The sequence below is a fragment of the Phocoena phocoena genome, chromosome 4, assembly GCF_963924675.1.
Source record: "Phocoena phocoena chromosome 4, mPhoPho1.1, whole genome shotgun sequence".
NCBI lineage: Eukaryota > Metazoa > Chordata > Mammalia > Artiodactyla > Phocoenidae > Phocoena > Phocoena phocoena.
Genome location: NC_089222.1, coordinates 99,059,354 through 99,074,307, shown reverse-complemented (window position 1 = coordinate 99,074,307; position 14,954 = coordinate 99,059,354).

The following is a 14,954-nucleotide window of genomic DNA, read 5'->3' as shown; positions in this document are numbered from 1 at the left end:
TCTGTCTAGGACATGTTTATAAATATGCATAATGGAAGCCTAGCTCTCCACTCTTTCAAGAAGTAAGGTAAAAGTCCATGGCTCAGTTCAAAGGAATGTTAAATACTGGCCTGAGATTTATACTCTTGGGAAAGAATGTTACAGTGGAAACAGGGAAGAAATGTGCTTGGTTTGTGAGCCAGTGGCTCTTTTGTGGGAACCAGAGTCTTGAACTTTCAGGCAGCTGTATTGTACTGAATGTGGCCGCAAAGATCTGGGGACAGTGCCATCATCGCATCACCCATATATGATTGCTAAGAGCAAGAAAACCTTTGGGGGTACAGAGACTTAGCCAAAGTCGCCGTAAATCTGGATAGAACCAAAACTAAGTAAACAGTATTCTAAAAATGGATACAGGAATTATTTTACTTATATGTAGAGAAAACTGAAGGGAAACCAAATTCCAAGGAAATGTGGTTCCTTTGTCAGGTCCCCCTTTTTCAGAGAATGCCTCCTTTTCAATATTTTAGTTTGTCTGATGGATACTAATTAGCTACAATTTTTTATAGATGAAGACATGAAATTCTCATGGCATATAAAGACAGGGACCTTTCCATCTTCTTTATTGCTGTGTCCCAAGCAATTAGAATTTTACCTGGCACACAGCATTCAGCATATCTTTGTTGAATGAATGGAGGAAAGATGGAACAAATAGCTAAGTCAAAGGAAAAAATAGAAAGTAGAAAGGAATCTTCTCTTTCTAATTGTTTTTATGTAAAAAGCCATAATGTTGGCTGAAATCTAATAAAAATTACAAGAGAAAATTTTCTTTCAGGGGGAGCAGCTCTTGTATAATGCACTCTTTTTCTCTGGTGTCAGCACTGGGTTCTCATTGCCCTGCATATTTATAACATTCATTGGCACTGACTGAGCATTAACAGATCTTTATCTTGAGTTTCACCAGTTTTTACGTAGCCTACATATTTCACCCAGCCTTCATAGTCTTTGTCAAGGGGGCATCATCAAACTGGAGACTTAAAGAAAAAATTGAATAATTGACAGGCTGGCAACCACAAAATTTGATTTCTTTTGACCACCCACTCAGTTCTAAGATGCTATGATTCTAATTTGCCTTAAATTTACATCTGTTTGGTCTTCTTAAAAAAAAAAATTTTTTTTTTACATTAATTCATTCACCCTTACCAGTTCTGACCTCAAGCTCAAGGGCAGTCTTTTTTCCATTGCTTTCATTCTATCTGGCCGTAGCTATTGAGTAGCTATGGATTGAAGCTAGTAAAGAGAGAAAAATAAGAAACAAAAAAGGAAACATCCTTTTAGGAAAGCATTTGATGAGAAAATAGAAGCCTCACATATCTAAGGCATAAGCTTGCCTGGAATCTGGTCTGGATTTTAGAGGCTGTTATCACTCAGCCTCAAGTGGATCAGCATGAATCTGTTCTTGTATCCAATGTTCTTTGAGATCCTTGACTCTAAGACCTTTTAGAAATGTGTATAAGTCATTCTAAAGTGAGAAAATGAATAGGATGCATTCTATTAGAAAGCTAAGAGGAGAGAAAATAAATCTTTCCCATCTCCCTTTTTGGTGACATTATACTTTAAAAATAGGTATGGGGAGGAGCTCAGGGGAGGAATTTCAGTTAGGCTAATCTACTTACTAATAGAAGTTCTTCCAGGTTACAAGAGGCTTTGGCAAACATTGGTTGGCACATTCTTCCTAAAAGGTAAAAGACTTTTTCTTCCTTTGGCAGGTTTTAAAAGACACTTAAGAGTGTCAGGCAAACCTTCCAAACCATGGCCAAAAGCAGGTTAATCCAAAACACACAACATCCCCAGCCAGCTCAAGATCAACAAAAAAAAATTAGGTCTAGGGATTACAGGATGTTAACTGTGAAACATAATCCCTTGATATTTATGGCTCCAGAGACTGGGCAGAGCTACTCTCGAGCGCTGTGCAATACTCCTTACACTGGGGCAATTGCTCATATTTGATGCTGTAACATGTGTCGTACTGAAGAGAACCAATTAGTCACAATCTATGCAGTAGGGTCATAGTTCTCAAACTTTAGAGGGCCTAACCATCAACTGGAGCAAGCTTGTAGAAAATTTGGGTTTTTGCTCCACTTCCCAAGCCTATCTAGTCAGACTCCGTGGGGAAGGAGATTGGGAACAAGGAAGGCCAATGAGTAAGGTGCAGATGTTCTGCACACCACACGTTGAGAATCACTACCCTGGAGTCTGGAGCAAGGTCCCTAAAGTCAGGAATGTCTCCAGCTCTAATTCCCTGCACCTAGCACTAAGGCTGGAACCTGGTAGATACTCAAGGACTATTTAAAGAATGAAAAGCAGTGAGTATTGATGGATGCCAAGGACTGTTGTAAGCACTCTACACATGTTAACTCATTTAATCCTCATAATAAACGACTATTATTAGCCTTGGCACTTGCCGGGCACTCTGCTCCCACACTGTCCAAAGTGTCACCTGACTGGTTCCTTTGTTACATTCAAATGTAAAGTAGCATCAGTTTTACACCCATCCCATCACCAGATCCTGTTCCTTTTCTTTACAGTATTTGCCTCTAAAGTTATCTCGTTTGTTTTTTTTGTCTGACTCCCTTCACTAACATTTAAGCTCCATGAGAATAGAAATCTTGCAAGTCTTATTTGTCACTGTATCTTTAATGCCTGACACACAATAGACACCAAGGAAATATTTAAATATTTAACTGAATGTATGTTAAAAACGCATAGTAAACGCAAAGTAAAGAAGCTGTGTTTGCTATATAATTTCTTCGTTCTCTCAGAACTTCCAAAATTTATTATGATAAGTATGAAAAGTGAAAGAAAGACTTCTAACCCAGAAATGTCCTGAAGCTGCTTTCCTGATCTACCTTGTCCCAAGTCAGAGACTGGACATGAGAAAAAGGGAGAACCAAGTAAGGGTTAAAATGGAAAGTCTGGAAGATTTTTCACTCTAGGGCATCAATATTTTCTTTGAAATGAATTCTTAGGACATCAGACACACCCATGTTCATACATAAGTAAAAATCATATTCCAAGATTAAATGTACATGATTTTTAGATTAACCAATGTTTTTATTAGCCACATAATGCCTGCTTTACTAGTTTAAAAAGCTGTACCTACATGACATCAGAAGAGCTAGTTAAATCAATGCAACTCAAGCTGATGCTTCAATTGTGATACCGTGCACCTCAGATTTGGACTTGAACCCCTGTACCGGGACTCGAAACCAGCCTAAGTCCAGATTGGGGCTCGAACCCACGGTCCTTTAATTAGAATCACTTATCTGGTGTCTGGACTTACTGAGGCTCAGGTTCTTTGTGTCTCAGCACAGAAGGAATTCAGCAAGAGGCAAAGTGATAGGCAAGAAGTAGATTTATTAACATAGGATGCTTGTAAGAGACACAAGCGGGCAGGCAAGGGAGCTCTGCCCTGAGGATTAAGTGGGCTACAATTTTATAGTCAAAGGAAAGGGGGAAGGGAAAAGACTGCCTTCTTCCAGTAGACATGAGGCTTACATCACTAATTCCTCCTTCGTATCAGGCAGGAGAGTGTCTGACCCTATGAGGTCAAACTAGGATTATCATAACGCTTATTCAAATCAGTAGAAGGGTGGTGACATTTTTCTTCCACCTAATGGCCTGGGGCATATCTCGTGCTTTTATTTATGGCTTTATAGTTAAGCAAGCCTGCTTTGTTCCACGACGTTCCAATAGCTATCTTTTTTTTTTTTTTTTTTTGCGGTACGCGGGCCTCTCACTGTTGTGGCCTCTCCCGTTGCAGAGCACAGGCTCCGGACGCGCAGGCTCAGCGGCCATGGCTCACGGGCCCAGCCGCTCCGCGACACGTGGGATCTTCTCGGACCGGGGCACGAACGCTCGTCCCCTGCATCGGCAGGCGGACTCTCAACCACTGCGTCACCAGGGAAGCCCCCAATAGCTTTCTTGAGCGATCATTAACTTACAGTGGTCTCCCAAAGTTTCCTAGGTTTCCCTCTCTATCTATAGTCCCCTACTGGGACTTCTACAACTACCTGTATAACTAACTATGCTATTCTATCCCTATCAGTAGTAAGAAGAATGGGTAGACCAGTTCACTCCAAATGGTGAACGTGTCAGGATCATTGACCATTTCACCCTGTGCCAACAAAATCAAAATCAGGAACTGAATGTAGACTCAGGAGAGAGAAAGAAACTCATTTTAAATGGGTTTCTCACATGGTATAGCTCAAAACCACGGGTCCTTTGAAAAAGGCCACTAGCTAGTTGATGTCATATCAATACCAACCAAACTCCGGCAGGATTCTGACCATGGATGATCAAATCAACCTCCCCCTCTTCATTTATGGTAGTGGGTCTCAGGCAAACAATAGCTAGGGCCAAGGGATTGCTGCTGAATGAAGTTTTTTGTTCCAAGTCATTTTTACCACTTGCACTGAAATGCCAGAAATGAATGTTGTCAGGGATGCTGTTGGATAGAACATACTCAAAATCAACTAGAAACATTTAATAAAAAAGTTTTTCTTGTTTTATTTTGAGAATATCTTTTTGCTATGATCACTCAGGGAGTTAGCCAGACCTGGGCTGGCTTCATTAGTCATCTCAGAGAATGTGGAGAGATTATGGGAAAATCTTTCCATTTTTGAGAAATTGCTGATTACCAATCATATTCACTTCAGTCAGTCTTTGAGGCTTAGTACGAAACTTGGAAGTACCAAAGTAAATGTGGGAAGGGGCAGAGGAGGTCATGCAACCAACAGTGAGGTCTCTTCTTACTACAGAAAGGCGAAGATTCTTTGCAAAGACCTTCACCTCGAAAGAATCTTGCTGCCATCCACCCCACCCATTGAGAAAGATTTAATCAGAATTTTTAAAAAGATAGAAAGAAATTTGTTTTTATTTTAAAATTTTGCAAGTTCAATCAACAAATGTAATTTCCTTGTCCACTACCCAGGCCTTCAAAACCATCTGGGTTAACTCAAAGCCAGGTTTAGCACTTTTTGTTTCCATTTTGTGAGCAAAACATGATTTGGATTACAAATTTCTCTGAGGTTCATGCATAGAGCTGAGAGACTCTGTCATTTCCTTATCAGAAGCAACAGGAGAAATTCCAAATATGAAGACTCACAAAGATTTATTGCCTCAATTCCCAGCCTGACACTTGGCTCAGCACAGAGAGTACACAGCCAAAAAGAAGTCCTTTACTAAGGTATGAAAGGAACTGGCTGCTTGTGAAGTCCAGACTTGGGAGTGACACAAACAGGGGTTTGGGCTTTTCCAAGGCCAGCAGAACCTAGTCTGTTTGAAGTCGGATCAGTTGATTTCTTGAACATTTCAAATAAGCAAAATTCTGTAGGAAATGGGAGCCAGATGCATTTTTAACTCAGGAGTTCCTTGGAAGACAGGCAGAAAATAATCAGACGACATCCTCTAGTTTCATTTTGGCCCTTCTCCTAGACCTACCCTCTAGAACTATACCCCAGACATGTATGTAGAGACAGTGATGGAATAAACTCCAGGAGGGGTACAGGTAGAAGTGTATCTAAATAATAATTTGAATTTATTTAGATAATAATTTAAAATTTATTTACATAAGAGTTGTATTTAAATACAAAAAGAAACAATATGTGTCTGATATAAATGTAGACAAATTTTAAAATACTACATTATTTGGAAGAGGCTCCAAAACATTTTAGGAAGCATCTATTGTAAACTAGGCACTTTGTTGGCAATTTTCACAATGATCCTCTAAGGTAGGTTGTCATTATTCTCATGATACACTTAAGAAACTGAGGCTTCTTGAGATTCAGTGATTTGTCAGAGGCCACAATGACTGTAAATGAAGAGGCTCATCAAAGTAGTCCCCAAGTGGTCCTCAGGATTGAAATCTAAATGGAAAGAATCTAAGACTAAGCTTCTTCTACACTAGCTTTTGCTAGTCCTCCATGTGGCCCAGGAATAAATGAGCAGCCTGTGTTGAAGATGAGTCAGGAGTGGTTGGCAGCTGTTGCCTGCGCTCTAGAGCCCATGAGCCACAACTACTGAGCCAGAAACACCACCACGCCAAGTAGGCACAGGCAACCTTCCCCCATGAACTCAGAGGGGAGAAGGAAGATGGACTCTCCTTCTCCAAAAAGCTTTGGCTTCAGACATTTAGAGAAAACATAAGAAACATGAAAAGAAGAAAACAGACTCACTTGGCCACACTAGCTTGGTCACTAGCTTGCTAATACCTTGTTCTTTGTTCTTGTGACTTTCACAGAAGATGAAATATTTCTTGCCTCTTAACTTCACATATGCTGCCCAGAAGCCCCCAGGTTTCCTGGAATTAAGGATTCCAAATATTCCAGCAATAATTTTCTGACACCAAGCTTTGGCTGACAGAGAGCAGATACATACCATGTTTGGTACAACTGATGTCTGGGGATTTTTCCTCTGCTTTCTTCTGCTTTTTCTTCCAATGAAACTGTCCCATTATTGGTTTTGATTTATTAATTATGATATTTCCCTTTCCAGAAATCTCATTTGCAAGATAAAAAAAAAAGAATAAAAATGGTAACGGATAGCCATCCCTGGTATTTTGTTAGTTCTCCTCGGCTTTTGCTTTTGAACAGTCTGCTCTGTTTCTTGGGCGCTTCTGTGTCAGCAAAGAAAATCATGGACATTTTAGCATGGAATTTTTTATGTGTATCCATGTTAATCAGGCCTACTCCTAACATTTGTGATGCTTTGGGCAAAAGTACAAGTGGAGGCCCTCATACCATACATTTAAGTATTTAAAAGTTGTGGATTAGGACTTCCCTGGCGGTCCACTGGTTAAGACTTCGCCTTCCAATGCAGGGAGTGTGCGTTTGATCCCCGGTCAGGGAGCTAAGAGCCTCATGGCGGAAACACCAAAACATAAAACAGAAGCAATTTTGTAACATATTCAATAAAGACTTTTAAAATGGTCCACATTAGGCTTCCCTGGTGGCACAGTGGTTAAGAATCCGCCTGCCAATGCAGGGGACACGGGTTCAAGCCCTGGTCCAGGAAGATCCCACATGCCACGGAGCAACTAAGCCCGTGTGCCACAACTACTGAGCCTGCGCTCTAGAGCCCACGAGCCACAACTACTGAGCCCGTGTGCCACAACTACTGAAGCCTGCATGCCTAGAGCCCGTGCTCTGCAACAAGAGAAGCCACTGCAATGAGAAGCCTGTGCACCATATCGAAGAGTAGCCCCCGCTCAACACAACTAGAGAAAGCCCGTGCACAGCAATGAAGACCCAATGCAGCCAAAAATAAATAAATAAAGTTTAAAAATAAATAAATAAATAAAATGGTCCACATTAAAAAGAAATATATATGTGTATATATAAAGTTGTGGGTCAAGCTAACAAACTGTTAAATAGCTTCTGTTTTATCCTCTGCCTTGGCAAATATACATTCATAGCAACCTGAAAGGCCACATTCAGATTTGGAATTCTCAGACTCCTTGAAGTGCTGCACAGGAATGCAGAGGTGCAGGGAGGCCAGCCTACCCCTGGCTCATTTGTTCCCATCTCCAGCTCAGCCATGGACCACAAGAGGTTTCACAACCAGGCATGTGAAGACGCCACCTGCACAGCCAGCCCCATTCACAACCACTAACGAACAGTTGCTCCCTGGCCCCATGTTGGACCCAGAGGTGTACAGCCCAGGGGGACAGTCCATCTCAGGAGGCTGAGCCCTAAGAAGAAGTCTGTGAAGTCACTAGAAAGAACTCAAGATCATCCGGTTAGAGAATTCTAGGGTACGTGTACCCGAGCATGGTCTAGAAGAAAGTAGGCTCTGCACAGCACAATCTCTGGGATCCTTACCCCATGGCAGGTGGAGAAGGTACAGCTTTAGGAAGGTCAGAGCAGAGGCCCCTCTTGGCCTGATCCAGGTAGTACTTGGACTTAATGTCCCCTTTATTGTAACGGCTAAGTAAGAATTAAACTTATACTGGACATGTTTTATCCATCATTTCCAAGTAACAGCGAAAGACATCTCAGAAGGATATTTAGAACCAGAAGCTCAAGATCCGTGGTTTCTCATAAGGCAAGGCATCTCCACCTCAGTATCACTGAGGATTATTCAGTTTGCTCTTTGAATTGCAAGTACAGCCATCTGATTTCCCGCTCCAGTTTCCATGGTCCAAAGCCAATGAAGAAACGGAATCTGTTAAATATTCAAAAAGAGACATCATTAACAATGGATTATTATCTAACATGGAAATAACTTAATTAAAGGGAGGGAGTATAAGTACATATTTCATTGTCATAAATTTCCTTAGAAGATGAAACAAGTAAGAGCCGGAGAAATGTACTCTGGGAGATGGGAGGGAGGGAAGAGTGGGTTCCTTGGGTTTACATTTGTTTCAAGCGAGGTAGACTGTGATTCTCCCTCCTGTCTAATGCCCTGGATCCACTCCTGCCTCTGTCAGTAATAATAACAACAATAAAAACAGCTAATACTTATATCGTACTTACTCTGTGCTAGACGTTATTCTAAGAGCTCTACCTATATTTACCTATTTAATCTGCACAAAAGCCCTACAAAGTAGCTATTATTATTATCTTCATTTTATAGAGGAGGAAAGTGAGGCATAAAAAAATTTTGGAAAAAAGGTAAGCCTTGCCCAAGGTCATGTAGGTAATAAGATTCAGAGCTGGGATTTGAACACTGGCACTAGCAACACATTCTACTACTTCTTGGGATGGTTTACCACCCAGGGACTGGCCAGCTCAGCTATTGCTCACCCTCTGCTCGGCCCTGCTTCACCAAGCAACCATGCATTTGCCCCTAGTAGTTGGAGGTTTGACCTGGAAGAGTGGGTGTCTCTTTGGCTGACCTGGGACTTTCTGTTTGCTGTGGGATGAGAAAAGCTTCCAATAGTTGTCACCATGAAGTGCAATGTGGAACCAAGGATTTGGTATTAAGCCCTTTTCAAGTTGTGTATTAGCAGTGGTTTTTTACTGATGCTAAAATTATTAAAGTCATTTTTAAGATAAATTTTTGAATACTGCATCATTAAAAAAAAAAAAAAAGAGTTCAAGGAAACCATAACAGCCCCAAATTCTCTCAACAGCTATTGGGACTTTTTTTTTTAAGAGGAACTTTGTATATTGAAATTTTATTTATTCTCTTGTCTTTAAGGTTCACAAAAGATTAGGGGGTTTGTCTTACTTTTCTTTATTTTCAGTTTTATTAGAGTACCTTACATATAAGAGGTGTTCAGAAGTTTTTAAATAAATAAAGTTTTGCCATATTCTTCAATAACCCTTAGTTTTAATCTGGAAGCTCAATGAATATAAAGAGCAGAGTAACATTTGCATAAAAATTCCAAATTCAACAATTGTGGGCGGGCATTAATGTGGAAAGTTTATGTATGTTCCAAAGTCTATTCTATATTCAAAATTCCTATTCGAAGAGGTGATATGGTATAATAGTTAAGTGCCTAGACCCTGGAGGCAGCCTCCCTGAGTTCAAATCCCAATCCAGCTACTTACTGTCTGTGGGGCTTTTTACTTGTTAAACCTTTTATGCCCCAGTTTCCTCACAGGTAAATAGGAGTGATTATGATAATAGTTTCTGTATCAGGGAGAATTTTCTGAGGACTAAATAATTTAATCAACACAAAGTGGTTAAATGAATTAACATAAAGTGTTTTCAGTACTGCCTGGCAAATAGTAAATTCTCCATGAATGTTAGCTGTCATGCCAAACCATCCCATAATTTAAGAACAAATATGGTTTCTTTCAGCACATAAAATAGTTGTATTTTTAGGGATTGATAAAGTAGTTAACCATATTTTTTCTTTACAGTTAAGAGAATAGTTAACAAAATAAAACCAGAAATAATAGAATATAACACCTGCTGCATTAGCCACCAATTGTAAGCAACATAATAAGCTATGTCATGAAAATATGGTTCAGAGACAAGGTCTTGGCTCTCACGGAATCAGCTGACTCACTATCTTCCTCCCTACTCTTAGAAGGCTTCATCCTTCTAAGAATTTAAGGAGCAGGGACCACAATCTTAGCTGTAGTCTGCCACAGTTGATCAAAGTCACACCAACAAACACCAAGGGAATAAACTGCACAAGTCCCAGAGCAACATCACATCCATTCAGCAAAGGGTATCTAGTGGTACAGATAGTTCAATGGGAACCCTCAAGCATGTGTTTTTTTGTTTATGCAATGAAGCCAGACAAAATTACAGCAGGACTGCATATCCAAAATGTTCCAAAGCATACACACCATTTAAAATCCTTTTTGGAGTCTGAATTCCTTCCTTCATGATCTTAACCTTTGCTGTAGGAACCCTTCCCGGACTCCTCCCCAGGCCATTCTTCACAGTGAAGCTTGGAGCACTCATGGTACTACTTCTAGTTGCTGTTTACTTCATTGGCATGTGGGCTTCTCATTGTAATATCATTAGCATAAGGCAGGGGTTCCTGCTGGCAAAGTAACCAGAGTAATGTTCAGTTGTTCCTTTAGCTCCTTTTGGTTGTATCCATGTTCTTGGCTTCCAGTCTAAGAATGTTAACATTTCATAGTTTCCTCTTATTTCTTTTGTATATTTCTCCACACAGTCTCATTGGCTTCTTATAGTTTTTCCTTAATTTATTAATATCTCATTTTTATTTCTTCTAGATATTCTCAATACCTTAATATCCTCAATCCAACACAACAGATTTCTCTTCTGATGCCTACTCAGAAACATCAAAATTACATTTTTGTTTCAGGAAGGTGTTTCAAACACAATTCAATGCAAGCATATGTAAATATCAGATGCTAGCTCAACAAACCCAGGACAGATTATTTCTTTTAAGGACGGTTTTATTTATGGATGTGCCTAAGATACCATAATTAGTTGATAAGAGATATATTAATATCCTATTGGATATTATGAACTATGGCAATAGCAAGAATGCAAAGCTATATAAATGCTTATCATGATAGCTACCCTCTTTTGAGTTTCTGCTACTTACCAAGTCACTGTAAGACATTTATTATCTACTATGATCTCAATAAGAATTATTATTCCCACTTTCCAGGCTAAGAAATGGAGTTTCCTCAGTTACATAGCTGGTAAGTGGCAGAGCCAGGATCAAAATCCAGGTGGTTCAGAATCCCCCGCCCACAGGCTCTCTCTGCCTTGAAGGCCCCTCTCAGTACATGGCCCCCAGTCACTGCAATACACTTCGGAAGGAAGAACTGAAACTCAAACATCTCGACCAATCGCTGCGAAGCAAATTATCACGAGAATTAACTAAGAAATGAAAACTAAACTTTTATATTCCTGGTTCATTGTATAATCTTTCATGGATAATTCAATTTCCCCTAGTGTTTTCCTTGAGAGAGAAGATAATAAATCTTGAGGAAAAATATGGTACTACTAAAATTAATATTCACCATAATAACTGGATTTGACTTTAGGAAGCCAGTGCTACTGATAGTTAAAGATGATGTCTTCTTAGGGAGGGAGACTTTCTTATGATATCACATTGCACATTTGTGTAAAGTACTAACTTCTTTAACTCTTTCAAATATTTTTTGTGTACCAGCTCAACAATAAGTAAGGACCTTGATAACTTCAAAGAGATGGTGCCTCCTCCAAGCCTAAAATGAGCCATGGTCTATCTTTTCCCTGTGGGTTTTATCCCACAGCTCAGAACTGACACCATTTACAATGCAACCCCATTCCCTTTAGAAATTTTTTTCTCTGGTGATTTGAGATCTTACCAATTTTGCCACAGTTTATAAATCCTGGAGCTCCTCAGACACAAGGTTTTCATTTAATATTTAACTTTGGCACAGACACATTTTTAAGTTTCTCCAGCCCAAAACTTGGAAAAGAGCTAAGGAAAAGTAGCCAGGAGAACTTTACAACAATATTTTTAAAACTTCATATGTCCAGATTTAAAAATAAATACATTTATATTTTCTTCAGAAACAGCAATAACTCTGAGCTGACATGATTTTTAATAATGCTCTTGGTAAGAGTTGGTGGACCCAACATCTTTTTTGGGGGAAAAAAAAGAGAAAGAAAGAGGAAAAGAAACCTCAAATACCTCCCATTTACCTGTGATGATCTGGCTCAGTCCTTGAGAGGATTAGGAGCGTTTCTTTCATAAAGTTACATTTCATTAGGATGAACGTTTTGCTCCAACCCAAATATATTGCAGCCCATCATCACCATTTAAGTTGATTATCAAAAAGCAGATCAATGTATAATGCATCCTGCCACTGCATCTCGAATCACAACGCGCCAAGTATGGAAGTGCAAGTTACTACAAAAGACAAAGCAGATGTCCCAAAACAAAGGAGCTAGAAGCAAGATAATATTAACAATAATAATAAGACATATATCTCAGAATCAGTGTGAGAAACCAACACTAGAATAATTTCAAATTCCAGGATCTGTGAAAGGAATGTTGCCCCATTCTCCTCTTGATTGTGATATAAGGAGATTGTCATAATTTGTAAAATACAATGGAAACTCGACTGCACATAACTAAAATTTGATTGAAATTGGCACATAACTAATTTCATCTCAAATGAGATTAACTATTATTATTATTTCAAATAGTTGAAATTTTTCCTTTTCTCAAACTGAAAAAGTAATTGGTGACATTAAGGTAAATTAATAGTAGTTGCAAGGGCAAATTTTAGCCAGCAAGGTACTACATTCCTGGATATAAGGAAGCCCACAAACCCAAACTCTAGAGAGCCAAGCAGCTCCAAAAGAGTTTTTTTTTTTTTACCCCAGTTGTCCCCACCATCAAGCACCAAACCATCTGGTTTGATTCTGCACGTACTAAAATGACCACATGAGACTCACAGTTTATAATCAGCTGATGGCAGAGTGAGGCCTTCAGGTGGCAAGGGCAGTTGCACACCAAGGGCTGACATTCATGAATCACTAACTCCAGGCACTGTTCAGAGCACTCTATACGGGAAAACTTCACTTACTCTTTACAATAACCAAGTGTAATATATAACACCAGTTATCACCATTTTTTATAGGTAAAGAGTGGCAGGTGTAGAGAGGTAAGTAACTTGCCCAAGGTCACCCAGACCATGAGTGGCAGAGGGAGAATTTAACCCTAAGCATCTGGTTTAGATCCCATACATGTAACCACCCTGCCATGCTTTGTCTCACACCTACCATCCTCCAGTCAGCCTACCAGTCAGACTTCCCAGTAAACTGCCTTCCAAATACCTGATACAAAATGTCAGGTAGACCCAGCTTGACAGAGTCCTCAGACCACCACCCTTTCCCTTCTCATTGCCCAGAGACTCTCATCTCACCCACATCTGTTCCTCCCTGAGGGGTCACCCTCTCAGAAATTCTCCAGCCCTCCATTCCAACCTGTACCTTCTCATAGGATAATGACTTCTGTTAGAGGATAGGTAAAAGTTCATCTTCTCAAAATTATTAACACAAATATGTGAATGATTTAATTGGATAACTCAATCCGAGAGCATTTGCATTTCAGAAGAGGGCTTTATTAACCCAAATGAATCGTGCAGGAGGGGACTTTGTTGCTATTTGGTTGTTTTTACGGTGCCCGTGGTACAAAAGATGCAGAATTTGGAGTCAGAAAGAAGTTGCAATCCTAGTTCTGCCACTATCGCCTATGTAAAGTTGGGCAAGTAACTCAATATTCTGAATCTCTGGCTCCTCACCTATTTTAAAAAATAAAAGCAACTCTTCACAGTAGTGTTGTCACGATTAAGATGATATATGTCTAGCACCTAACATACTGCCTAGCACATGGTGGGCATTCAATAACTGTCAGTCTTTATCCTATTCTTCCAAAACTTCCCAGAACGTAGAACCATGGGGCTAACCCCTGACATAGACTGCCATCATTTTGGCAGCAAAGGTGGATCGACAAGCCTTCTCAGTAAGGGCAGCCATCCTGCTATCTGCCTCCTTGGCAGGCTGCCCTCCATTCCTAGGGTCACTGGAGAAGGAGAATGAGTCAGCAGGGACTTTGGAAGGCTAATGAGACTGCAGCTTCACTAAAGACCAATGCTCATGATGTTGGATTATACACCATAGGCTGTTTTGTAAAGCGATTCATCAACATTGCCTACAAACTTATCCATTCATTCAACAACATGAAATAACTACTATGTGCCAAACGTTGCGCTAAGCCCTAGGGAATAAAGAAATTAAAGTAGCCAATGTACTGCCACGTGCTACCTGGTAGCAGAGGTGACAACAAAAGAGAGAACAGCAAAGTCCTTCCCCCAGGAGGTGTACACATGCAGGAACACACACTCACAAGACACAGAACCATACCCTGAGAACAATGATTACCATCCATGGTATCATCCGTTCAATTAGTCATTCTCCAGATTTTTATTGAGCACGAACTATGTGCCAGCTGCTGGGAAACAGCATGTTGAATGAGACAGGCCACGTTCCTTCTCTCACAAACTTTATAGACATAGCAGGAGGAATAGACAATGAATATAATAAATGAGCAAGATAATTTCAGTTATTGAGAAATGTTATGAATGCGGCGGTGTGACAGAGAATGACCAGATTTGAACATTGCCTCGGTCAGAGTGGTCAAGGAAAGCTTTTCTGGGGGATGGCATTTAGCTGAGACTTGCATGACACGAAAAGGAGCTAGCCATGTGCAGAGTTGGGAAAAGACCATTCAGGCAGAAGGAACAGCTTGTGCATAGGCCCTGGAAGAAGCAAATTGGTGAATTCAATGAATGGAGGAAGTCAGCGTGTCTGGCCCTTAATCAACAGGTAGAGGTGGAATGAGGGACAGGCAGGGACCAGTTGAGATCAAGGTCTGAAAGCAGTGAAGGGAGTTTGGATTTTATGCAAAGAATAATAGGAAGACATTGGAGGGATTTCAGCAGAAGAGTACTGTGCTCTGATTTACATTTTTTTCAATG